The 24,704-nt window shown below is 53.8% G+C and overlaps 1 pseudogene; it reads left to right on the top strand.

Moving 5' to 3' along the window:
* LOC124974501 (probable RNA-binding protein 19) overlaps positions 1-14,910 on the top strand; it is a 32,032-nt pseudogene extending 17,122 nt beyond the window's left edge.
* Positions 14,911-24,704: the final 9,794 nt, after the last annotated feature.

Raw genomic sequence — 24,704 nt, 5'->3', positions numbered from 1 at the left:
TGACCCAGGTTTTAAGATTCTACCCCTCAGCCCATCACACACAGGGTTACCAATTGCTCAGTTTACTAAAATGAGAATTTTCCTCTTAACGACAGATAAGCCCCTTGTCTACCATCTCCATTGTCCTCATATATTTACAAAATAGTGTTTTATGGCAAAAAAAAAAAATAGGGTGGCGGAGCCTCTGATCACCACTGTAAGGTTTGAATCTGTGGCCTTGCCTGGTCGGGCTTCAGGGAGGCATAGGGTCGAGTGTCTCATCAGAGGAGCAGCTGGCTAGAAATGTCACTTCCTCCATGCCTGTGGCTCACGTCCACGTGCCTGTGGGTCTTCAGGACTGGCCGTCTGCAAGGGCATTTGTGACCCACTGACCTGGAAGCTGCTCCCATCCCTTCGCTCTGTGGATGGAGCGCACCCCATCTGCTAGGTGGGTGGTGAAAGGCGTGAACCTTTCCAGTCCTTCCTTGGTGCCGCCCAGGTCGGCTTTGTAGTGGGGTCCTTTCCACCCTGCTTGTGCTCCTGGACCTCTCCCCTCGTGGGGTCCTCCTGTTTCCGTAAGCAACCATCGCCCTGCAGCTGCCAGCCACCGTGGCTTTCAGTTCCTCTGCTGCACGTGAACCTGGATAATGATTTCTGACCCAGCTGAACCCTCCTCTCAAGCACACAAACTAGCAGGGTCAGGAGGCTTGCAGACAGCTCCGGTCTGGCTTCTTCCTCCCTGCTTCAGGCACAGGCAGGGGACAGGCACATCGGGCATGGTGACTCCTGGGGAGTCCGCCTCCATCTGGCTGGGCTGATTTCATTTGAACTAGATGGTGCCCTCTCAAGCAGGCACCTCGTCTGCCTTGCTGACCATGCACCCTGCGGAGTGCCAGGCCCTGGGAGTGCGGAGAGGGTGCTGCCCCAGGGCAGAGCGGGGCCCGCTCCCTGCCTGCTGGCGCCAAGCTCTCCATGTTCTCACGCTGAGGTGCTGCTTCTGGGGAGTGGGACATGCGTGCCAGTGATGGTGGGCAGGGTCCCTGTCCCATGCCCACTCTGGGGCTGGGCCAGCTGCCTCCCTTCAGGCTGGTTCTGGCCCTGAACAGTGAGGGTGGCACCCACGCACCCCCCTGAGGACAGGGGGAGATGCCATGCTGACCATGTCTGTAACTCTGCCGCTGCTGTCCAGGGTGGCCACAACAGACATGGCCCAGACTTCCCAGGAGCTTCTGGGCTGGTCATGGCCATGTCTGAAGAGGTCTCAAGGGCAGGCCTGCTCTGGGGCGTGAGCAGTGTCTTCTCGGCACCAGTGTCTGGACCCTGTTAGAATGCTCTTCTGTCCCCAGGCTCAGGTTAGTGTTGAGGGTCCCGACAGTCCTGCAGCTTGGAGGGGCTGGTGTCTGCTCACTGACTGACAGGAGGCCTCAGAGCCAGGATTTGTCCAGTCCCGCTGGGCTCGCTGCAGCCTCTGGGAACCTCTGTGTTACCTGCACAGCCCCCGGTCCCTGGTCCCCTGAGCTGTGCCCTCTCCCCTGCGGCAACCCACCCTCCCTCTGCACGTTGTTCCAGATGCTTCCTCAGGATGAAGGATGACAGGAGGTGGGGGGATCCAGAGGCCCCAGGCCCTGTGTTTGGGGCTGGGCAGGGGGAGCGGGAGGGACCGTGCTTCTCTGCAGTACACTGCTCTGCTCTCTGGCAGTCTCCAGGGAGTGGCCAGCGTGTTTTATCTCCCCACAACCAAGACTCCCATCTCCAGATAAAGGGCTCCAGATGTGGGGGTCCTTGAAAGCTGCTTGCAACTGATAACAGTCTGCTGGTGGCCAGCAGCACAGGAGCCTAGAGGAGTGGCGTGGCCTGATTATAATAAAGCAGTGTGGCGCTGAGTGCCTGGATTTGATTGTGGGGCTGTGGCATAAGCCCCTCCCTGCCTCCTGCCCAGGAGCTCAGTGGCACCTGCTCCTGCTCCTGCTCCTGCAGCGGGCCCCTCTGCTGCTTACTCCTGCCAGGGTCTGGTGATTCTGTTGGCGAACATCTGCTTGAGTTTTGCAGTCACTTATTTTTTCTTTCCCATCGTCCTTTGTCTCCCCATTGAGGCCGGCAGCAAAGTACTACTTAAAAAGACCTTTGGCTGGTGGCCTCGGCCTGGGCCATGTCTGGACCTGCTTGGACCTGGATGTGGGTTGCAGTGGGGTTTGGCTTGGTGGCTTGGGGGTGCTGGGAGGTGCAGGGGTGACTGGGTCAGGCTGGGTCCTGTACTCAGGGCCTGGAGGGACACTGTCCCCTATACACAGGTGTCTGGCCTGGAACCTGCAGGAGGAGGGCTGAGCTCCCCTGCAGCTGCCTTCCCTTAGAGGGGCTCATGGGCTCCCCTGGGTGCCAACCTGGCCAGCTGGACATGCAGGGTCCAAGGACAGTGTTCGTGGTGCAGTGTTGCTTCTGGGGTGTTGGATAGGCCCAGGGGCTGTTGCACAGCCTTGATGTTCATCTCGCAGTCACCCTGCAGGCAGCTCAGACCACAGTCCCCACTCACATATGGAAAAGAGGAAGCCCCAGGGTTAGTGACCTCCAGAGGTCACACATGTGGAGGGCGTGGGGATGTGCCCTGCAGCTATGAGCCCTGAGGCCTGAGCCCTTGCCCGTCCCCACTGCTCCCTTTGAGCTCTCAACTTCTTGGCCATCTGCAGATGTTTTTGGAGTGTCCTCTCTGGACCAGTGCTGGGGGTGCAGGGGTAACTGCATCAGGCTGGTTCCTGTCCTCAGTGAACTCCCCTTTAGTTGGGGACCCAGATACAACCAGTAAGGAAGGTCGTTTCAGAACAGGCTAGGGGCTCTGGAAAGAGGACACCAGAGACATGGTGATCTTTTTTACTAGTGTGACCAGGAAGACCTGTCTGAGGGCAGGATATTTGCACTGACACTGGTCAAGCAGAAACCAGGCCTGGGAAGAGAGGAGGGAAGCTGGTTGGGCCAGGAGGTAACAAGGGCAAAGGGCCTGTGGTCAGCATGGCTCTGGCAGTCTTGAGCATCTGCAAGAGGCCAGCAGGGTCAGGGATGAGGTCAAAGGAGCTGGCAAAGTGGGAGCAGACACTGAGAGGTCACTGGCAGGGCAGCCACTCTGTTGTCCAACGGCAGGTGATAGTACCCAGGCCTGTGGATGAGTAGTGGACGCTTGTTTTTCCTAACAGTTCAGCATAGTGCAGGAGTGTGTGTGTGTGTGTGTGTGTGTGTGTGTGTGTGTGTGTGTGTGGTTTTCTCTAGGCTGCAGGAGGGATGCGGAGGCAGGGCGGCTCCGTCACTGGCCCAGGCTGCATGGGTGGTACACAGCAGAGCCCGGCGGTACAGGCCCACAGCCTTGTGTTCCCACATGCGTGTCCCATGGCTCTGCCACTCTGACCGCTGTCTCCAGGCTCCTGTGGTCAGCAGATCTCTAAAGACTGCTATGTCCTCTTCTCATAGCATTTCAGGATACAGGCACTCCAGGGGCAGGGATGTCTTTGTGGGCGTGAAGGGTTAGGACGTGGACATCTCTGGAACTAACCAGCCTATGCTGTTGGGGAAAGGTCCGGCACAGGGGAACATAGCTTTCATCTCCAGCCAGCTGTTTTTCCCAGTGCCCCTTCCTGGGTGGGGCTGAGAGCGGCTGACCTGCCCAGGGAGGGACCTTTCCTGAGCACAGTTCCTGAGGTGCGCACTGACCCAGCCTGCTCAGCTCAGCTCAGCTCTCACTAAAGCGAAACCCCACACCCCAGGCAGTGCCTGCGACCACCTGACCAGGCTCCTGGGCCGGGGTTGGGTGGAGTTGACTCCGCTTTGCCAAGTGCCCTGGGCTCCCACTCCTGGAACCCCGGCAGGCCCCTGGATCAGTGCAGGGAAGGTGATCAGTCTTTGACAGAGGTCTCTGAGCAAGAGGGAGGTGTCTGCTTGCTGGTCGGTTAACCAGCTCCTGCCTGGCACAAAAGCCTCGTGCCATTGAGTTAGGTTGCCAAGATTGAAAAACTGGGTTTTCCCATGTAAAGTTGAGTTTTCTGCTTCTTTTTAAAACTCTGAACTTCTGGCCATACCGAGTTGGACTCCCTAGGGGGCAGAAACTGGCTATTGCTGAGGAGACGCTACCCCTTGCACTGGCCATGAACCTTCTGCGACACCATCGTCCCCAACACTCTCCCCTCTATAAATTTCTGTTAGTCTTCTGGAACCTGTCTTGCCTTCCTGAAACTGCTTGGCATCTAATGTTGGGATGCCGGAATGTTCCCGAGGCCTCCCGTTTCCACCTGTTTGTGTTTGTGATGTGGTCTCTGTGGTTGTGGATGAGGCCAGGTAGCCAAGGCAACCAGCTGAGGTCCTGGCATGTGGCAGGAGATCTACTGCCCATTGTTTCCTTGGCCTTCAACCTCTGAGATGCAGGATGACCAGGAGACCCAGAGGGTCTTCCTGCTGATGGTCTTGACTTTCACTTTGATTGAAGTTCTCCTCCAGGACCTGGAGTCTGAGTTGCTGTGTCCTTAGTAGGCTGTTTCCTCCTCTCTTGTTTGAAAGTGGGTTTCTGTGTATCAATGCCCACACCTACAGTCCCTTGCTGGGTTTGTTGGTTGTTTCTTGGGTGGGGAGGGAGCCTGCATGTAGATTTTCTCCTTGTGGCCTGGGACCCAGGAAGCTGGAGGACTGGAGGTGTTCTTTGGGCCCTGGGAGGGATCCAGCTCGGTCACTAGCTGTTTCTGTGAGGCTTGAAAGGTTTGTTCAGTGGCTAAGCAGTTGACAGCTAATCAGGACTGGAAAGCTTCAGTGCACAAGCAAGAGGCAGGGAACAGGGTCCTGGAACTTGGCGTGACAGTGCAGGGCAGGTTTGAGCACCCAGAAGCCCCCTTAGGCCCTGCACAGGTGGAGCTGTTGGAGGAAAGCGTGCTGGGGAGAAGCCCATGGGCTCCTCTTGAGCCACGGGACCTTGGGAGCTTCTGCCAGCCTTGTGGGGCAGGGCTGGAAGTCTGGGGCAGGGCTGCCACCTGCTCAGCACCAAGGTGGGTTGGGGTGAGGAATCCCCTCCCTGGAGCTGTCCCCCTGGGGCTATGGGATAGCTTGTTGAGCCTTTTCTGGGGAAGGGGCTTGTCCCCAGGCCCAGCTCTTGGGACTTGGTGAAACTGGGGAGGTTAAGCCAAACTGAGAGTATTTCCCTAAAGTAGGGTTTCTCCAATGGTCCTGAGGCTGAGGCATCCACCACCCTCGCTGGGGCAGACACCCGCACTGGGCCCTGCCTGATTGCCCATGGCCCTGCCCCTTCTGCCCATTGCACCTATGGGCACCACCACTAACTGGCAAGGCTACGTTCACCCTCCCTCTCCCTGGAACCTGTTCCTTCAGGGGGAGAGGTGCAGGGGCAGTGGTGTCAGGTACTGGTGCAGCCGCCTGGGTCTGCTGCTGCGGAAGTGGCCAAGGCCCCTGCCCTCTGTTCCCACGGCTGCGTGCGCATGTGCGCTTTCCCCGCCTGAGCAGACTGACAGAATCATGCACCACCTTCCTCGTCTTCACCTTCAGCTCCCTGGGTCTGTCAGCGCCCTTCAGCATTCCTCAGCACATCGTTTCAGTGGCAACCTACCATCCCAGCCCCCGGTGGCCTTGCTGGTCTGTCTGTGACTCTGTGGTGAGTTTTCCCAGTTTCCACTATTGCGAAACACTATAACTTCCTTGTGTATAGACAAAACCACTTTGATATACATGCATGTTCAAGGGGTATTTCAAATCCATATTCAAGGGGTTTTAGAATGCTCTGTTTTCCCATTCTGTAATTTTTGCAAAATTCTAAGATGCATTTCAGTTTGAAAGTTCACTAAGTGCAGTTTTGTAAGGAAAAATAACATTTTGCTTAGGTTCATGGTTCAAGAACATAGTTTCCATAATTTATTTTGAAGTTAAAATGAGTGTGGCCTAGTTGTATCTGGGGCTTGTAGGTTTAGATCTGTCATATTCTCTTTAAAACAGAGCAGGATCTGGATGTGGTGGCACATGTCTGGAATCCCAGCTGCTCTGGAGGCTGAAGCAGAAGGATCTTGAGTTCAAAGCCAGCCTCAGCAAAAGGGAGATGCTAAGCAACTCAGCGAGACCTGGTCTCTAAATAAAATAAAAAATATGGCTGGGGTTGTGGCTTAGTGGGTAGGTGTCCCTGGGTTCAATCCCCAGTCCAAAAAATAAAATACAGCAGGGGCAGACGGTGGAACTTTGTCTTTCTCCCTGGCTCTCTCGCTGCTGACACCTGCAGTCCCGCCTGACTGTGCCATGGAGGCAGAGCCCCTTAGTATAGCATTCCATGCTTTTGACCCTGGCTTTGGTGGGTAGATGTTACTTAATGGGGTTGTTTGTTTTTGATGGGGTTAGTGGCTGATGGTGAGACCCCAGAAGGTAAGAAGCCAGCAGAGGAAGGAGTAGAGGCCTCCAAGCCAAGGGCAGAAGAAGAGGAGGAGGAGGAAGAGGAAGACAAGAGCCTTCCAGGATGCACTCTGTTTATTAAAAATCTCAACTTCAATACCACAGAGGAAACGCTGAGGTAAGTGAGTATCCACCAGGAATGGGGGATGCTCCAGGCTGTGATGCAGGAAGTGCATCTGCTCTCTGTCCAGCACGGCTCAGGTGGTGGGCAGCCTGCCCTGGTGCACACCATCCCTGCTGTTGGGGGGTTCTGTGTTCCAAGTGCACTTGAAAACAGTTCCCCTACTGCTTCTGTGGTGAGCAGCCCAGAAGTCAATGCCACCACTGTGCATGGCCTGATGGAGCCTGCAGGAGACCCGTCAGTGAGGGTGTCCCCACCTGGCGTGTCTGGATGGGGTGAGTCTGCATCTGTGGGAGGAGAGCAGGAGGGGCAGGGTAGGGAGCTCCAGGCAGGGGTTTGGCAGATGCCCAGTGAGCATGGCAGCCCATGGACTGCAGGGCCAGGATGGGAGAGGGGTCACTCCCACTCAGAGGATGGGGTCTGTGAGCTCCCCGCCTCCCCAACCAGGACTCCCCAGCAGAGGTGCTGCTTTCGTTGAATCAAGCGTGGCACAGAACAGATACTCACCAGATTTCCTGCTTAATGGATGAGTGACACAGCTCACAGCCGTGAACTTGTCCTGGAAGGGAGATGATCAGAGGATGGAAATCTCTGATTCTCCTTCCTTTCAAAATGTCCCCTGAGCTCTAAAATTTCTATAGAGGGTTCAAGAGAAGAGGCAGTGTCCTACTGACCCTGCCTCCGTGCCATGACTGTCCCTAGGTAGTAGGACAGCCACAGCAGTGGAGAGGCCCCAGATCCAAGCAGGCAGCATGGCCAGGGGCCCCGGAGCACCTGGTGAAGCACTGATACCACGTGACTTGGTTTTAGAGGTACATCCTAACAGTGTCTCAAAGGCAGGTGGCTCTGAGCCTGTCAGGCCAGCTCTGGTCCTGTGTTGTCCCTTGTCACTCCTGGCATGGTGTGGGACATCACTCTTGGATCAACATTTCCTGGAGTTGCACAAACAGCAGCTTAAGGTGTCCTCAGGATTAAAGGCCCTGGAGCTGGAAGGCTCAGCCAGGACCATCTAGTTCAACTGGGAGATGGAGATTCAGAGAGTTTGCCTCACTGTCCTGAGCTCACACAGCCCATTAGAGCACTGTCGGGAAGCACACCAGATCACAGGACCCCTGTCCCAGCACCTGAGTGTGGAGCCATGATCAGGGGTCAGTCCTCCGGGTCCTGGATCCTGGCCTCACTCCTTGTTAATGGGCAAGCCCTGCAGCCTTTCTGTGCCTCAGTTCTCCAGCTGTCATAGTGGCATGAGTGGAACTTTCCCATTGGGTTGTTTTGAAGTTTTGACTAGGACAAGTGAGATCCTCCAGGTAGAGGGTCCCACACCTGAAGCACGAGTCTGCCGCCAGTGTGTGTGAGGGTCTCTGCTCCTCCTGCTGCCCGTCGCTCACTTGGTGGACAGTACTGAGCATCCTGTCTTGGTACTGAAGACATTAGCCAGAGCCAGAGCCACGTGGAGTGTGCCTTAGCTGGGCTCTAAAGGGAGACAGGAGAAGGGAGGGGAAACGTAGAGTGTGTCTTACAGATTTTTAAATTATTTTGGCTTTAAGCACAGAGGGCAGTGAGGTGGTCGGGCCTGGGCTCAGTAGACTCCATGCCCCTGAACTGACACCGGATTCTGGGGTCTGCGGCAGACCTCTCAGCTGTTCCAAGGCCTAGTTCTTCCCTCTGTAAGTGGAGGAAAAAAGCAGCCCAACTGCCATTTCGATGATGTCCAGGGGACTGGCCAGGTTACTTGGAACAGGCCATTGCTCACCACCTCTGAATGACTCAGGATCTCCGTGGGCAGACATGGGAGGACAGCTCAGCAGGCTGCACAGTGGCTCAAAGCCTGACTCAGCAGCCCAGGTCCAGGTCCAGCATGTCCAGCTTTGTGACCCAAACTGCCAGCTCCCTGGCCTTCTGCTGCGCATCTGAGGGCATCTCTGGGTCATTAGGTGGGTGGATGGTGTGGGGCCTGCCACAGGCCCAGGCACAGTGAGCAGCCTCCTGGGGTCAGCTCTGCATGCCTCCTGCTTCCTGTGCCCGTGGGTGGACCCAAGATGACTGGAGAGGCTCCCGCACAGGTGGTGGATGCTCCCAGAAGTCGGGGACTGCATGATCCTCTCTTCTCCAGGTGTTTTCCAATGTGGGCGCTGTGAGGAGCTGCTCCATCTCCAAGAAGAGCAAAGCAGGTAACCCATGGAAATCTTGGCTGGAAAGAAGTGGTTCCAGAAGAAATTGTACCTGCAAGCGGGGAGGGCGGCCAGGCTTGTCTGAAACAGCCCCTCCTCTCTTCTGGAGACTCCTGCTGTGCAGTCAAAGAGGCCCATGCATCCTGGGCTGTCCAGAGCCTCGCATGACTGTCACGTGGTCCTGGAGCTGTGCACCTAGTGGGCGGGCAGGGTACCAGTCAGCACCTGGGGGCTCCCTCCTCCCCACTCCTTCCAGACACAGCAAGAAGGACTGATTGTGGGCTTTCCCACTTCAGTTCCAAGGGAAATGACCCATACATAGAACTTCTAGATCATTCCACCACATCATTAATCTGCACCTCCCTGGCCATTAGGTAGTGGGCAGGCAGAGACCACCTGGCCTCTCCCTTCAGCCCCGTGTCTTGTTCTGACGCTCCTGGCCTCCCCTCATTCATGCCCTGGTTCCCTGCAGAACATGAGCAAGGACACGTCCTTTGTCCTTTATCACAGCCACATACCCAGAGCAGCAGCCCTTTGATTCATGGACATGGTGGGGTGCAGCACGAGTCAAGAGTGACCGCTGCTCATTCACTCCCTAACTGGCCTGGGCCACCAGGCAGTGAGCACCAGAGATGTGATCCCTGTCCCCAGGTACCTGCAGTAGCTGGGGGACATGTGAGCTGGTGACTTCAGCACAGGACCAGGAGGGTTTGGCAGTTTCTTCAAGTCAGAGTGGGCCTAGAGGCAGGGAGGCTGAGCAGCCTGGTGGCAGAGGCCAAGGCAGGAGGTGGAAAGGGAGGCAGTTTCCAGCTTAGGAAGTGGCTTTTATGCCCTGCAGGGGTTTGGACTGCAGCCTGGTGGGGAACTACCGAGGGTTTTAAGCAGACGCTTTTGTGTGTGAAGTTAGAGGTCCCTTGCCTCTGTCTGCTCAGGATGCCATGGCAGCAGGTAAACCAGGCCAGCAGGGACACTACCCCTCTGGGAGGCTGCCCTCACCCCTGCGAGCACTCAGCAGCACCTTGTCACCCCATCTTCAGTGTTGGAAGCAGTCTCTTGGGGTGTCCACTGTCCTTTCGGGAGCCTGCCATCCAGCCAGGCACTGGGGAGAGCTAGGTGGTATCTGGTCAGCTAGATGCAGCAGGACGAGCTGTGCTCGGCCTGGGGCTGGCATGAAGGGTGGCTGGGCGCAGGCGGCTGTGCAGCAGCAGGTCATACTACTAACCCTTGAGGGGCACAAGGAGAGATGGTGGGCAGAGCTCATGCAGAACTGGCACACGGGGAGCCAGTAGAGCTGGGTCCTTGGCACCAGTATGTGCCCCTCTCCCACAGTCCCTGGTCAGCATTTCCTGTGGGCTGATCCCCGGGCGCAGAGGCCGGGAGACAGGTGCTGCTCTTGGCAGAGTCTGGCCTCCCAGGCAGTATGGTCCTGCTGTGTTGGAGGCTGGGTGAGCTCCTCTTTCTCAGGAGTATGTTTGACACTCAGGTGCAGATGCCACCAGCCCACTGCCCACAGCCTTATGCCCCCAAAGAAAAGCTCTCTGCTCAGAGATCAAACTGACAGTCACCATGGGACAGGACTGCCTGCCCCCTGCAGTTCCAAGCCACATTTGGGCTGTTCACAAAGTTTCCTAGCACACAGGGCTCTTCAGGGGAGGCAGAGGTGCAGTTAGAGACCTTATGCTTTGGGGTGCCCCACGGGAATCCCCAGTGTTACCCCTCTATGCCTGACACACATACACTGTCAAGAAGCAGCGCCTCTGGAGAGGCTGCTGTTGCTCTTGCCCTCTGACCTCCTGTTGCCTTGGAGTGGGGAACCAGGCAGAGCCAGGGCACCTTCACCTCCCTGTCAGAAGTTTAGACCCGAAATCCAGGAGCCAGATCCAGGGGTCAGAAATGCCCCCAGGAGGCGGCCCTGGGTGCTCGCGACGCCACATGGAGACAGGGCTGTCCAGGTAGAGGCTCCTACTGTAGAACAGTGGACAGCCCCGAGTCAGTTCTCCTCCCTTATGAAGCCGGGTTCATATTAGGAATTTAATTATCACATCAATCATCTGGTAATTAATAGTGAAACTCAGTGGCGAATTTGCTGGGGAACTAGTTGTAAACGGCAAGCCAGGAACTGAGGCCATGTGGGGACTGGAAAGGGAACTGGAAAGGATCAAAAGCCGAGTCCTGGCTTACTCCGTGCTCCCTCTCATGGTGGGCCCCCTGTTCCAGGAGTGCTGCTTTCCATGGGGTTTGGATTCATGGAGTACTAGAAGCCAGAGCAAGCCCAGAAAGCCCTCAAGCAGCTTCAGGTAAGCAGGCCATGAACCAGGGTCCATGCTGTGGGCCCTTCATCTCTGAAACTGGGGGCAACCCCTGATCTCCTGTCGTGCTGGGCCCATCCTTTTACCAGTTTTCCAAGCAAGGAAGACCCCTCTCAGCCCTCCACAGCCACATTCATTCACTTATTCCACCCATGTGCTTGTGTCATAGGGCTAATTTGTGACAACACTGTGGTATGCCTGGGGAGACCCTTCCTCTTTCTGGTGGGGAGATGGGCAGTGGAGCCATGAATTAAGACAAGACAAGATCATGCCGAATACTCATTCACATGACTTCAGAAGTGGGGCTGCCTTGGGCTGAGTGGGCTAAGGGGAGCCCCTGAGGAGCAGATGGCTGAGCTGACACCTGCCCACATGAAGTCACCTGCACAGAGACCTGGAGAGAAAGCTGTGCAGGAGCAGAGGACAGCATGTGCAAAGGGCCTGTGTCAGGAACTTGAGGGATTCGGGGGAATAAGCCCCCGAGGGCAGCTAGCAGAGCAGTGTGTGGCAGGTATCAGGGGAGATGGAGGTGTTTAGGACAAGATTTGCAGGTCACTTAAAGGACTGGATGTTAGCATGAAGGCTGGTGAGACTGTCGGAGGGCTGGGAGCACATGGGGAAGGGTCTTATTTGTGCTCCAGGACAATTTCCAGTCCCTTTGTGGAGATGAGATGGAAGGAGGGTGGGCAGGAAACCCTCAGTGCTCAGAAAACAGTAGCTTGTGCCAGGGATGGACAGCAAACCTGGTGGGAGGGGCTGGAGAGTATTTGAATGTAGATTGAACATCTGGTGCAGCTGGAGGAGACAGCCTTCCTGCTGAGCCCTATGTCTGGGGATAAATGGGACCCTTAGCAGGAGGAGGGAGCCATCGCTGCAGGGAGCACATGGCCAGGGGACTGTACCACCCCCAGGGAGCCGATCTCACTGGCAGTGACCACAGCTACCTCACTGAGGCCCACGTGCCAGGCCCTGCCAGGGCAGGGAACTGGGAAGAGCACTTCCTGGTCTTTGGTTAGACACCAGAACTCCCAGTGTGTCACCAGCACTGTGTGCTGTCAGCTCAGACGTGGCTCCTCAGACCCTGTGGTCATCTTCCTCTTGCACTCAGGTCAAGGTTCAGTTCAACTCCATTGTGCAGACAGCACACTGCTCAGCCCCAGCAGTGTGCATGTTTGTGTCTGTGGCCACCAAGGATTGCTTATGCAGAGCCACCTGGCTGTATTTCCTGGGAGGTTGGAGGGACTTTTGGGATAATTCACTCAGACGCCAGCTTACACCCCCAGGGACCACTGCTTTAGGTGCAGGGCACTAGGCTGGGGATTTTGGGAGCTGCATTTTAGGTACTAATCTCTCTCTGCAAGCCACACCAGAAAGGCCCCGAACCTTCAGATGCTTTTAAGCAGTGGCCGAGCCTGTGCCCTTGAATGATGTAAAGGTCAAGGCTGCCACATGGTCCAGTGAGCATTTGGAGGCTGGGTGTCTGGGACGACTGGCTGCTGCCTGGCTCTCACCCTGCCCTCTTGGGGAAAGCCCTTCCGTGCCTGCCCTCCTGACCCCTCTACACAGCATCTACCAGGTCGGCCTTTATAAGAAAGGTCTCTGTGAGCAAGACTTTGGTGAGCACCAGCCCTGTGAGCCTGGCTTCTCTGAGCTTGTCCTCTGTGGGCACAGCCTCTGTGAGCAAGGCCTCTATGAGCTCGGGTTCTGAGAGCTCGGCCTCTGTGAGCATGGACTATCTGAGCATGGACTATGCTGACTATGTGAGCATGGTGTCTGTGAACTTGGCCTCTGTGAGCATGGCCTCTGTGTGCAAGGCCTCTGTGTGCACGACCTCTGTGAGCACAGATTCTGTGAGCAAGGTCTCTGTGATCACAGGCCACTCTGATCAAGGTCTCTGTGATAAAGGCCACTGTGAGCATGTCCTCTATTAGCAAGACCTCTGGAGCTAGACCTCTGTGAGCATAGGCTCTGTGAGACAGCCTCTGTAAGCATGACCTCAGTCAGCATGGCCTCTGTGAACATGGCCTCTGTGAGCTCATCCTCTGTGAACACAGCCTCTGTGAGCTTGGCCCCTGTGAGCATGGCTTACATGATGAAGGCCTCTGTGAGCAAGGCCTCTGTGAGCAAGGCCTCTGTGAGTATGGCCTCTGTGAGCATGGCTTATGTGATGAAGGCCTCTGTGAGCAAGACCTCTGTGAGCACAGCCTCAGTAAGAAAGCCCTTTGTGAGAATGGCCTTTGTGAGCAAGGCCTCTATAAGCATGGCCCCTGAAGCTCAGACTCTGTGAGCACAGCCTCTGTGAGAAAGCACACTGTGAGCTCAGTCTCTGTGAGAACAGCCTCTGTGAGCATGGCCTCTTTGAGCAAGGCTTCTTTGAGATGACCTCTATGATCATGGCTTATGTGAGCAAGACCTCTGTGAGAAAGACTTCTGTGAGCTCGGTCTCTGTGAGAACGGATTCTGTGAGAAAGCCCTATTTGAACTCATCCTCTGAGAGCATGGATCTGTGAGAATGGGTTCTGTGAGCATGGCCTCTGTAAGCAAGGTCAATGTTATCACGGCATCTGTGAGCAAGCCCTCTGTGCTCACAGCCTCTATGAGCAAGCCCTCTGTGAGTTAGGCATCTGTGAGCACAGCCTTTGTGAGAATGGCTTCTGTGAACACAGCTCTTATTACCGAGGACTCTGTGAGCTCATCCTCTATGAGCTCAGCCCCTGTGAACTAGGCCTTTGTGAGAACAGCCTCTGTGAGCAAGGACCTGGTGAGCAAGATCTGTGAGCAAGGCCTCTGTGTGCTTGTCCTTTGTGAGCACGGCCTATGTGAGCAAGTCCTCTGTGAGCTCAGCTCTGTGAGCAAGGTCTCCATGAGCATGGCCACTCTGAGCAAGGTCCTTGTGATCAAGGCCACTGTGAGCATGGACTCTGTGTGCAAGGTCTGTGAGCTCAACCTCTGTGAGGTCTGCCTATGTGAGCAAGCCCTCTGAGAACTAGGCCTCTGTGAATATGGCCTATGGGAGCTCACTCTCTGTGAGCAAGGTCCCTGTGAGAATGTACTCTTTGAGCAAAGTCTATGTGAGCAAGTCCTCTGTGAGCAAGGCCTGTGTGAGCTCACCCTTTGTGAGCATGGCCCATGTGATCAAGTCCTCTGTGAGCTAGGCCTCTGAGAGAATGGCCTCTGTGAGAAAGCCCTCTGTGAGCTCAGCTCTCTGAGCAAGGTCTCTGTGATCACAGCCACTCTGAGCAAGGTCCTTGTGATCAAGGACACTGTGAGCAAAGAGCTCACTCTCTGTGAGCAAGACCTCTGTGAGCAAGGTCTGTGAGCTCAGCCTCTGTGAGCACTGCCAATGTAAGCAAGCCCTATGCGAACAAGCCCTCTGAGAGCTAGGCCTCTGTGAACAAGGCCTATGTGAGCTTGGCCTCTGTGAACAAGGCCTCTGTGAGAACGTCCTCTTTGAGCAAGGCCTATATGAGCAAGTCCTCTGTGAGTTAGGACTTTGTGAGAACAGCCTCTGTGAGAAAGCCCTCTGTGAGCTCGGCTCTGTGAGCAAGGTCTCTGTGATCACAGCCACTCTGAACAAGGTCCTTGTGATCAAGGCCAATGTGAGCCTGGAATCTCTGAACAAGGCCTCTGTGAGAAATGTCTATGAGCTCAGCCTCTGTGAGCACTGCTGATGTAAGCAAGCCCTATGTGAACAACCCTCTGAGATCTAGGCCTCTGTGAGCATGGCCTCTGTGAGCAAGCCCTCTTTGAGGAAGTCCTCTGGGACCTCGGACTCTGAGAGAATGGCTTCTGTGAGCAGGACCTCTGTGAGAAAGTCTTCTGTGAGAACGACCTCTGTGAACAGCGCCTCTGTGAGAATGTCCTCTGTGAACAAGGCTACTTTGAGACAGCCTCTGTGAGCAAGGACTTTTGAGACAGCCTCTGTGATATCGGCCTCTGTGAGAATGACCTTTGTGAGCAAGGCCTGTGTGAGCACGTCCTCTGTGAGCAAGGCCTCTGTGAGCAAGACCTCTGTGAGCATGGCCTCTGTGAGAATGTGCACTGTGAGCTTGGTCTCCTAGAGAATCACATCTGTGAGCAAGACCTCTGTGAGTTTGGCCTCTGTGAGCCCAGCATCTGTGAGCATTACCTCTGTGAGCATGGCCTCTGTGTGCACGGCCTCTGTGAGAATGGCCTTTTTGAGCAAGACCTCTATGAGCATGTCCCCTGTGAGCAGACTCTGTGAGCAAGGTCTCTGTGATCATGGCCACTCTGAGCAAGGTCTCTGTGATCAAGGCCACTGTGAGTATGTCCTCTATTAGCAAGTTCTCTGGAGCTAGACCTCTGTGAGTACAGCCTCTGTGAGACAGCCTTTGTAAGCACAACCTCAGTTAGCATGGCCTCTGTGATCAAGCCCACAGTGAACTCGGCCTCTGTGAGCAAGGCCTCCAAAAACACGGACCCTGTGAGCTCAGCCCTTGTGAGCTTGGACTCTCTGAGCAAGGCCTCTCTGAGCACCACCTATGTGAGCAAGCCCTATGTCAGCAAACCCTCTGAGAGCTAGGCCTCTGTGAGCATGGCCTCTGAGAGCTCTGCCTCTGTAAGCACAGATCTGTAAGCATGGTGTCTGTGAGCAAGGCCTCTGTAAGCAAAGTCTTTGTGAGCGCAGCCCGTGAGAAAGCTCTCTGTGAGCTTGACCTCTCTGAGCAAGCCCTATGTAATCATGTCCTCTGTGAGCAAGCCCTCTGTGAGCTAGGCCTCTGAGCACAACCTCTGTGAGCTTGGAATCTGTGAGAATGGACTCTGTGAGCATGGCCTCTCTGAGCACAGCCTCTCTGATCTTGGTCTCTCTGAGAATGGCCTTTGTGAGCAAGGCCTCTGTGAGCTTGGCCTCTATGAGCACAGCCTTTGTGAGAATGGCCTTTGTGAGCACAGCCTCTTGTTACCAAGGCCTCTGTGGGCTCATCCTCGGATATCTCGGCCCCTGTGAGCTTGGCCCCTGTGAGCTCGGCTGCTGTGAGAACAGCCTCTGTGAGCAAGGACACTGTGAGGAAGATCTGTGAGCATGGCCCCTGTCGGCTTGACCTCTGTGAGCACGGCACTGTGTGCAAGGCCTCTGTTAGCTCGTCCTCTGTGAGAAAGGCCTTTGTGAGCAAATTCTTTATGAGCTAGGCCTCTTTGAGAACAGACTATGTGAGAAAGCCCTCTATGAGCTCGGCTCTATGAGCAAGGTCTCCATGATCACATCCACTCTGAGCAAGGTCCTTGTGATCAAGGTCACTGTGAGCATGGTATCTCTAAGCAAGGCCTTAGTGAGCAAGGTCTGTGAGCTCAGCCACTATGAGCACTGCCTATTTGAGCAAGGCCTATGTCAGCAAGCCCTCTGAGATCTAGGCCTCTGTGAGCACGGCCTATATGAGCTCGGCCTCCATGAGAAAGGCCTCTGTGAGCACGGACTCTGTGAGCCCAGCCTGTGGTAGCAAGGCCTCTGTGAGAATGGACTTTGTTAGAACAGCCTCTTTGAGCAAGGCCTTTGTGAGAACGTCCTCTTTGAGCTAGGCCTCTGTGAGCAAAGCCTCTGTGAGAACATCCTCTGTGAGCAAGGCCTCTGTGAGATCGTCCTCTTTGAGCAAGGCCTATGTGAGCAAGTCCTCTGTGAGTTAGGCCTCTGTGAGAACAGCCTCTGTGAGAAAGCCCTCTGTGAGCTTGGTTCTGTGAGCAAGGTCTCTGTGATCACAGTCACTCTGAGCAAGGTCCTTGTGATCAAGGCCAATGTGAGCATGGACTCTCTGAACAAGGCTTCTGTGAGCAAGGTCTGTGAGCTTAGCTTCTGTGAGCACTGCCGATGTAAGCAAGCCCTATGCGAACAATCCCTCTTAGAGCTAGGCCTCTGTGAGCTCGTCCTCTGTGAGCAAGTCCTCTGTGAGCTAGGCCTCTGTGAGAATGGCCTCTGTGAGCACAGACTCTGTGAGCCCAGTCTGTGGTAGCAAGGCCTCTGTGAGAATGGCCTTTGTGAGAATGGTCTCTGTGAGCAAGCTCTCTGTGAGAACGTTCTCTGTGAGCAAGGCCTCTTTGAGAACGGCCTTTGTGAGCAAGGTCTTGTGAGCACGGATTCTGTGAGAAAACCCTCTGTGAACTCAGCCTTTTTTAGCAAGGTCTCTGTGATCACGGCCACTCTGAGCAATTTCTCTGTGATCAAGGCCACTGTGAGCATGTCCTTTGTTAGCAAGCCCTCTGTGAGCTAGGCTTCTGTGAGCACAGCCTCTGTGAGCTTGGCCTTTGTGAGTCCATCTCGTGTGACCTCAGCGTCTTCGAGCAAGTCCTCTGTGACCACCACCTCTGTGAGCATGTTCTCTGTGAGCAAGGCCTGTGTGAGCACAGAATCTGTGAGGATGGCCTCTGTGCGAAAGCCCACTGTGAGCATGGTCTCCTAGAGAACTGCATCTGTGAGCAAGGCCATTGTGAGCAAGGTCTTTGTGAAAACAGACCCTGTGAGAAAGCTCTCTGTGAGCTTCGCCTCTCTGAGCAAGCCCTCTGTGATCATAGCCTCTATGAGCAAGCCCTCTGTTAGCAAGGCCTCTGTGAGCCCAGCCTCTTGTTACCAAGGCCTCTGTGAGCTCATCCTCTGTGATCTTAGCCCCTGTGAGCTCGGCCTCTGTGAGAGCATTCTCTCTGAACAAGGACTCTGTGAGGCAGATCTCTGAGCAAAGCTTCTATTAGCAAGCCCTCTGTGAGCTAGGCTTCTGTGAGCATAGCCTCTGTGAGCCCAACCCTTGTGACCTCAGCCTCTTTGAGCAAGGCCTCTGTGAGCACCACCTCTGTGAGCACGGCTTCTGTGAGCAAGATCTCTTTGAGCACAGCCTCTGTGAGCAAGGCCTCTATGAGCTCGGGCTGTTTGAGCTCAGCCTCTGTGAGCAAGGCCTCTGTGAGAACAGCCTCTGTGAGCAAGTCTCTGTGAGCTCTTGTTTCCTTCATACTGAAGAGAAGCACAGAGGACACAGCAAATGTGTGTCATAGGTTGGGAAACCAGTCACAGGTTGACCTACTGGCTGTGGAGCCTGACCGGTTGCCAGGACCTTTTTCCTTGGAACTCCTGAGCTTAGTGGCCATCACACAGTTCTCTGTTCATTTGCTTTCATCCAGTGCTGCAGGATGGGGAGGGAAACTCTTTAGCCACCGGAAGGAGAGGGAGGCTGTCAGACCAGCATTCACCTTCCTCCTAAGGAAGAGGAGGGTAGAGAAACATCACAGTGAGCACCTGTCAGCACCAGGAACCAACCAGCACTTCCCTGTGCCCTAGGAGGAATGTGGCTTGCTGACTACATGTCATAGAAACCAAAGTGCAATTCAACACACTGGGCACTGAGCCACACCCTGCCACTTCTGCATCATGGAGAACACAGACTGTGTAGAGCCAGCGAGGAAAGGGTGTCTGTACCAGGCAGGCCTCAGAGTGTTGTCTGGGCCTGGATCTGTGTTTGTGTAACTGTTGCTAGAATTGTATAGCCAGAGTGGAGGGAGGTGTCTGGGGAGACCTTGAGCTTATGAAATGTAGATTCCCCTGGCAAGAAAAAAGAATAAGGTATTCACATAAAATAGTCCTTGAAAGAGCTTTGCAAGAGAGGCCTGTGGTTTCAGCTCCAAGGCCCTGGATGTGCCGCCCTGTGGAGCTTCCATGCTCTGTTGAGCAGCAGCAGACTTCCTGGGCTTCCTTCTCACCCCACTCAGGGAGCCCTGCAGGACTCTGGCTGCCTGTGGATGCTCTGGGCCCATGTGTGTCCCAGCCAGGACTTGGCTTTGAGTCCTCAGCTGCCACACCCCACTCAGTCTGCGAGAAGCAGCTGTCTCCTTCCAGGGAGAAGGTGTGAGACTGCAAGTCACTTTCTGGACATGATGCCCACAGATGGACCGTAGGAGGCAGAAGGCAGGAAGAGAGAGAAACAGGCCACACCTGTGCAGGGGCATAGCCACCCAGCTTCCAGAGTTACTCCTGTTTAATCCACTTGCAGGAAGCATTTCCCTGTGTGGTGATGCAAGGACCTTATAGAGCTTTAAAGAAGGAAGGAAGCAAACTAAAGAAAGCAGATGGGGGGTGTCAAGTGGGGGTGGGAGGGAGAGTGACCACGGGACATGGATGGCCAGCTGAAAATGTCCAATGTGTCCCAGTCCCACCCTGCTCTGTCCCTCACTGGGCATGCTGTCCAGGTGCTCCCCTGGAGGACTGAGCCAGGGACCCAAGCCCGCAGAAGTACACAAGGGGTGCTGGGGCCTTGGGGCCATGTCTGGAGGGCCTCTGTTGACAGAGGCATAAAGTAGTCTAAGGCCAAGCCCTGGTGCTGTCCCTGGACAATCCTTAGTGACTGCTGGCTGCCCTTGGCTGGGGTACTCCCCTCTCTGCTGGACCTCAGTCCCTGCCAGGACCTGGACCTGTGGCAGGCCTGATCTGTGGAAGGACAGGACCCAGTTGGGACCAGGTGGAAAATGGGAGCTCAGATGTGCAGGTGAAGAAGAGAGGAGGAGGGTGGGCCGGTCCTCCTGCCCAGAGAAGATGAGCCCTGCCAAGAACACGGCACCCCAGAACTGATGGTCAGGGAGACACAGACTGTGCCTGACACCTACTCAGGGAGCTGGTGTCACCAGGGACCTCGGGAAGCAGTTGGCCTGGGCCCAGCCGCAACTGGCATCTCTGTCCCCCAGAGTCATGGGCTGTGTTCTCTGTGTGGGTGAAAGAAGAGGCTTGGCCTCTGGTAAACATTGAGTTTGTGCTGAGATCAGAAATGACGGAGGCACAGTGATGGCCCAGGGAGGTGTCCTGCCAGATCCTGGTAGTGCTGGGGAAAAGAGCACTGACCTCACAGCTGGGGAGCAATAGCCACATGGTCACTCCCAACTCTGAGTATGTGAGCTCTCTCCCAGGGAAGGTGGAGAGACCTGTGTTCACCCACCCTGAGATATGCCAGGGGGCTCGGCGCAGGACCTCATCCTCTGCTCAGCAAAAGCCATCTGGGCACCGCCTTGGGCTCCGGCTGGCTCAGTGGAGGGTCCCAGCAATCTCTGGCAGGTGCTCTGACCCTCCCTGAAGTCCCTGCTGGCCCATGGGCACTAGGGCTCATGTATACCCACTGCCCAGATTCCTCCCCTCTGTGTGGACTCCCCCTCTGTGCCTATGCATCTTTACACTGTTCAGCCATCATCAAAGCACATCCCACCTGACACTTGCTGACCATCCTCTGTGGGCTGCTTTGCTAGGCAGGATCTCTGGCCTCATTCTGAAGAGTGAGTTTTAGCAGATACAGGTAAGAGTCAGGTGGAGGCCCAGGTGCCCAACACCATGCCTGCAAGTTCAGCTGAGAGAGGAAAGCTTCCTCTGCATTTGACTCTCAAGCCAAGCCACCTATCAGATTGTCCCTGGTCTGGATGCTTCTGTGTGTCCTCTTTGTTCTTTGTTTAGACTATGTTAGACATGACTACTTTACCTGGAAGAGGAAGTGTAGGGTGACTCTAAGACAAAGTTCATTTTTACAAGATGACATGGAGATCACAATGTCTGTGAAATTGAGTCCTGCATTTTTCACTTAGCATTATGCCATGAGCATGTCCCCATGTCATTAGATGCTTTACTACAGGGAATTTGGATTTATACAGAGGCCCTTTATGTAAATGTAGTCACTACTTTTAAATTGACTCACTTAAAACCACTGTCTTGATGAACATTCCATTGTTTTCCCCAGGTTTGATATCAAAACTTATAATTTGCATCTTAGTGTGTGTCTGTTTGATTGTTTCCTCAGGAGAAAAATCAGGAGTTAGAATTGGTGATACAAAGGAGGTAAAGGTCTAGGACATGCCTGAGACATGGAAGATCTGCTCATCTGAGATTTCACACAAAAGGACACACTCATCAGAGAGGTATGGAAATGATGCTTAATTCCTAGCTACAGCTGACAACCTGAGTGTTTTGTTTTGTTTTCTTTTGAAAATCTGCTTTTTTGACCATTTAAAGAATGGCACCTGGTTTAGGTTGTGTTTTCTTGGCAGCTGGTGAGGTTGAACAGTTCTCATAAAGTGACAGGCTGATTATTAGTCTTCTGGTGAATCAGGAGTGGGGCCAAGTGACCTCTCAGCCACAAGGCTCCAGCTGAGTGCGTCCTTGGTATTTTAAAGGCATAGAGTGGCTGGCATGAGGGTCACCAGGTACAGGTGTGGACTCCCATGTCAGAGCTGCTTGCACCTGTGAAGGACCAGGTGCCACATTCTGACTGGGGTGGACTGTGTCCTTGTCAATTGGGAACTGAGTGGGCAGAGGACCACTTTGGGCTTGGATCTGTTCTAGAAATTGGACCTCTTCCCAAGGGAAGAATGAGGATGCGGAGGTGGGAAGAGGCCTAGAGCCACCTGGAGAAGGAAGTCTAGAGCCAGGACCCCCAGCTTGTGATCCCGTCTTCCAACAAGGTGCCTCTGCCTGATAGTACTTCTGGGAAGGAGAGCAGGAGAAGCTTGTGCTCAGCTCAGCACTGGCGCCTCGAGGTGATGGGAGAGCAGTGGGCCAGACAAACCCTGCTCCATGCAGATGCATTTTGCTTGTGTGTTTTAGGATGATGGGCTTGTGCAGGATTATCTAGAATCCATTATTGCTTATCTCTTTCTCCATGCTTCCCCAGAGAGGAGCTTAGCCAGCAGACCTATTGAATACTGTGTGAGTTTCATTCTTAGTCAAGTACTGAGGCTTGGAAGAAGAAACTTTGGCTCACGAAACATGATGGAGCCTCACTAGAGCATAAGCCATCCACCAGCATTCAGCTCAGAAATCGGACCAGAGGACTGGACTGCACACTTGCTCTGGGCAGCCAGAGGGCCTCCCAGCATCTTGCCCACCAGGCAGCAGTGCAGCTGCTGTGAGACCCTCCATTCCTGGCCTGGTCCTCACACTCCAAAGTTCCCCTGGATGTCTGTTACTGCAGGACCAGGGGTATGTATTTTGCAGGTGTGCAGCAGATTGAGACACAGAAACCAGCAAAACAGTAACAGGCAGTCAGAATGAAGCACAGAGGCGGGGTCGCTGGCTTCCAAGGTGAGCAGAGCAAGGCGCAGCCCAGCCTCCCCTAGCCGAGCCTCCCCAGCACGGCGGCCTGCAGTTCAGCAGGACCCATCCTTCTCCACCTCCTGCTTCTGCACACGTCTAATGAGCTGTTGGTTTTGGATAAACAGAGAAAATTTGACCCTCCTGCAGATCCCCACAGGGATCTGTCAGTGCCCCCCAGGGTGGCCAAGGGTGCCTATGAAGATGCAGGTGTTGGAGGGTTACCCCAGAAACCAGTTGGTGATCCCCACAGAGGCAGCAGTGTCTGAGTCTGGTGACTGAGCTGCCACATCCAAGGGAAGAGAGAGAGCAGTGTGGTATGGCACAGGACCACCGGAGGAAGACCCCCAAGCCTCGTGGGATGCATTCCATCAGCATGGTGGCCGATGAGCTGCTGGCACCCCTGCAGACCTGCTCTTTCCCAAATGTCACAGGACAGAAGCTTATAATATCGTATTTTGAAGACTAGTTTCTTTCACTCAGGAAAATGAATTCACAATTTACCCCTTTGTAGCATGAATCTCTTTTTTTCCTTTTTATTACTGCCATGAACACTCGGGTAGAGTGACTACCCAATTCACATGAGAATCATTTTGTTCTGCGAGAACACAGGGTTGCTGGTGTGTTGGATTTAACTTCATAAGAAGTTGCCAACTCCTTCAGCAAGTGGCTGTGTACCTTCACTCCAGCAATGAGAGGCAACTTCTCTTTCTCTAAACCCTTGCCAGCTGTAGGTTTGCTGGTTTTCAAAATTATATCCATCTGCTTTTATTTTAACTATTCTTGCTGATGCAAGTGTGGTTTAAAATTGCATTTCCTTACTGATGAGGTTGAGCACCTCCTTATAGCTTCTCTGCCACTGATTGTCTTCTTGGGTGATATATCCGATCAGATGGTCTCCATTTTTCACAGACCATCTTATCATTGTTCAGTTTTAAGTATTCTCCGGATGTCTCACAAGTTGTTCACCAGAGATCCGATTTGCAAATATTCCCTACCAGGAGTGTGACTGGATATTCACTCTCTCAGCAGTGTTTCTAATCAAAGAGAAGCTGATGCTGAAGTGCAGCCTGTCATGGACTCTTTTTGGTGGATTGTGCTTTGACTCTCATGTCCACGAACACATCACCAAACGCAGAGGTCATCCACTTTTCTTCTAGAAGTTTTTCTGTTTTCATTTTGTTTAGGCATGTGATCTGTTGTGAGTTAAATTTTGAATAAAGTGTGAAGTATACGTTAGTGTTTGCATAGAGATGTCCAATATTTCAGGCAACTTAAAAAATACCTCTCCTTTCTCCATTGATATTGCCAATTGTACACAATCAGTTGGCCGAATTTTGAGGGCTCTTTCTGGACTCTCCTGACCCATTGACCTGTGTGTTCATCTTTGTGCTGATACCACACTATTCTGGTTACTACATAGTGGTGGTGAGTCTTGTCGTTGGGAGGTCTTTTTTAGAATTGTCTGGGATATTCTCTTTTGTTTGCTTTTCCACCAATGTGTATTTTAGAGTCATTTGTCAATACCTACAAAACACATTGCAGAGGTCTTCATTGAGATCATGTTTAATTTGTAGATCAAATTGGAGAGAACTGATGTCTTAACAATAATTCTTCCACTCTGTGAATGCCATACCTCTCCCATTTATTCATGAAAGAATTCTCCCTGGTTGCTCATGAACACACTTTGGTAGCTTTATACTTAGGTAATTCCTTTTTTGGTTTATTTTAAATTGTGTCTCTAAGTCTCGAGTTCTACTGGAGTTGCTGGTGTTAAGAGCCCAGCTGAACTGCAGGGCCCAGCTGCAGTGGGCTGGAGGGGGAGGAGAGTCATGCCAGCTCTGGTCCACTGTTGCTGTAGAGCAGCCAGGAGGGCCCAGCAGTGTCTGTGGCAGGGAGGCCTTCTGATGGCAAGGAGCCCTGTGAGGACCTGGGCTGAAGAAGGGACAGGTAAGAGGTGGACGGCAGGGAGTGTGAGTCACAGTGGATAAGTGTCTTCACAGTTCCCTCCTGCCTCCCCAGAAGGTGGGCTCTGTGAAGGGCCTTCCTCAAAATATGGTTTTCTGGGTCAGGAATACAAACCAGTGGTTGTGCTGGCTGGGGCCACTGGGCTGCTTTACCCAACCTGCAGCACAGTGGCCACCCCCTGGCAGGGAGGCACTGCCCAGGAGGCCTGTGCAGCAAGTGTCGTTGCTTGTGGTGGGTCTGGAAGATCAGACATGGGGTTTGGCCCAGAACTGCAGTCTTCTGCTGATGCACAGGATGACCTGCTCAACTCATTCTTAGTTCTAGAAGTTTTGTAGATTTTTAAAATTTGTTCTAATTAGTTATACATGACAGTAGAATGCACTTTGACATGTCATCCATAAATGGAGTGTAATTTCTAATTATTCTGGTTGTATGTAATATGGAATCACACTGGTTGTGTAGTCATATATGTACATAGGATAACAACGTCTGATTCATTTTACTATCCTTCCTACCCCACACCACTCCCCACCTCTACTCCCCTCTACCTCATCAAAAGAAACTCTGCTCTTTCCTAGCACCCCTGCTTATTGTGAATTAGCACCCACATATCAGAGAATATATTCAGTCTTTGATTCTTTGGGATTGACTTATTTTGCTTAGCATGATATTCCTTAGTT

Source organism: Sciurus carolinensis, unplaced genomic scaffold (assembly GCF_902686445.1).
Source record: "Sciurus carolinensis unplaced genomic scaffold, mSciCar1.2, whole genome shotgun sequence".
NCBI classification, from domain to species: Eukaryota; Metazoa; Chordata; class Mammalia; order Rodentia; family Sciuridae; genus Sciurus; species Sciurus carolinensis.
Note: the sequence above shows the minus strand (reverse complement) of the source record. Positions and strands in the feature narration are given on the sequence as shown.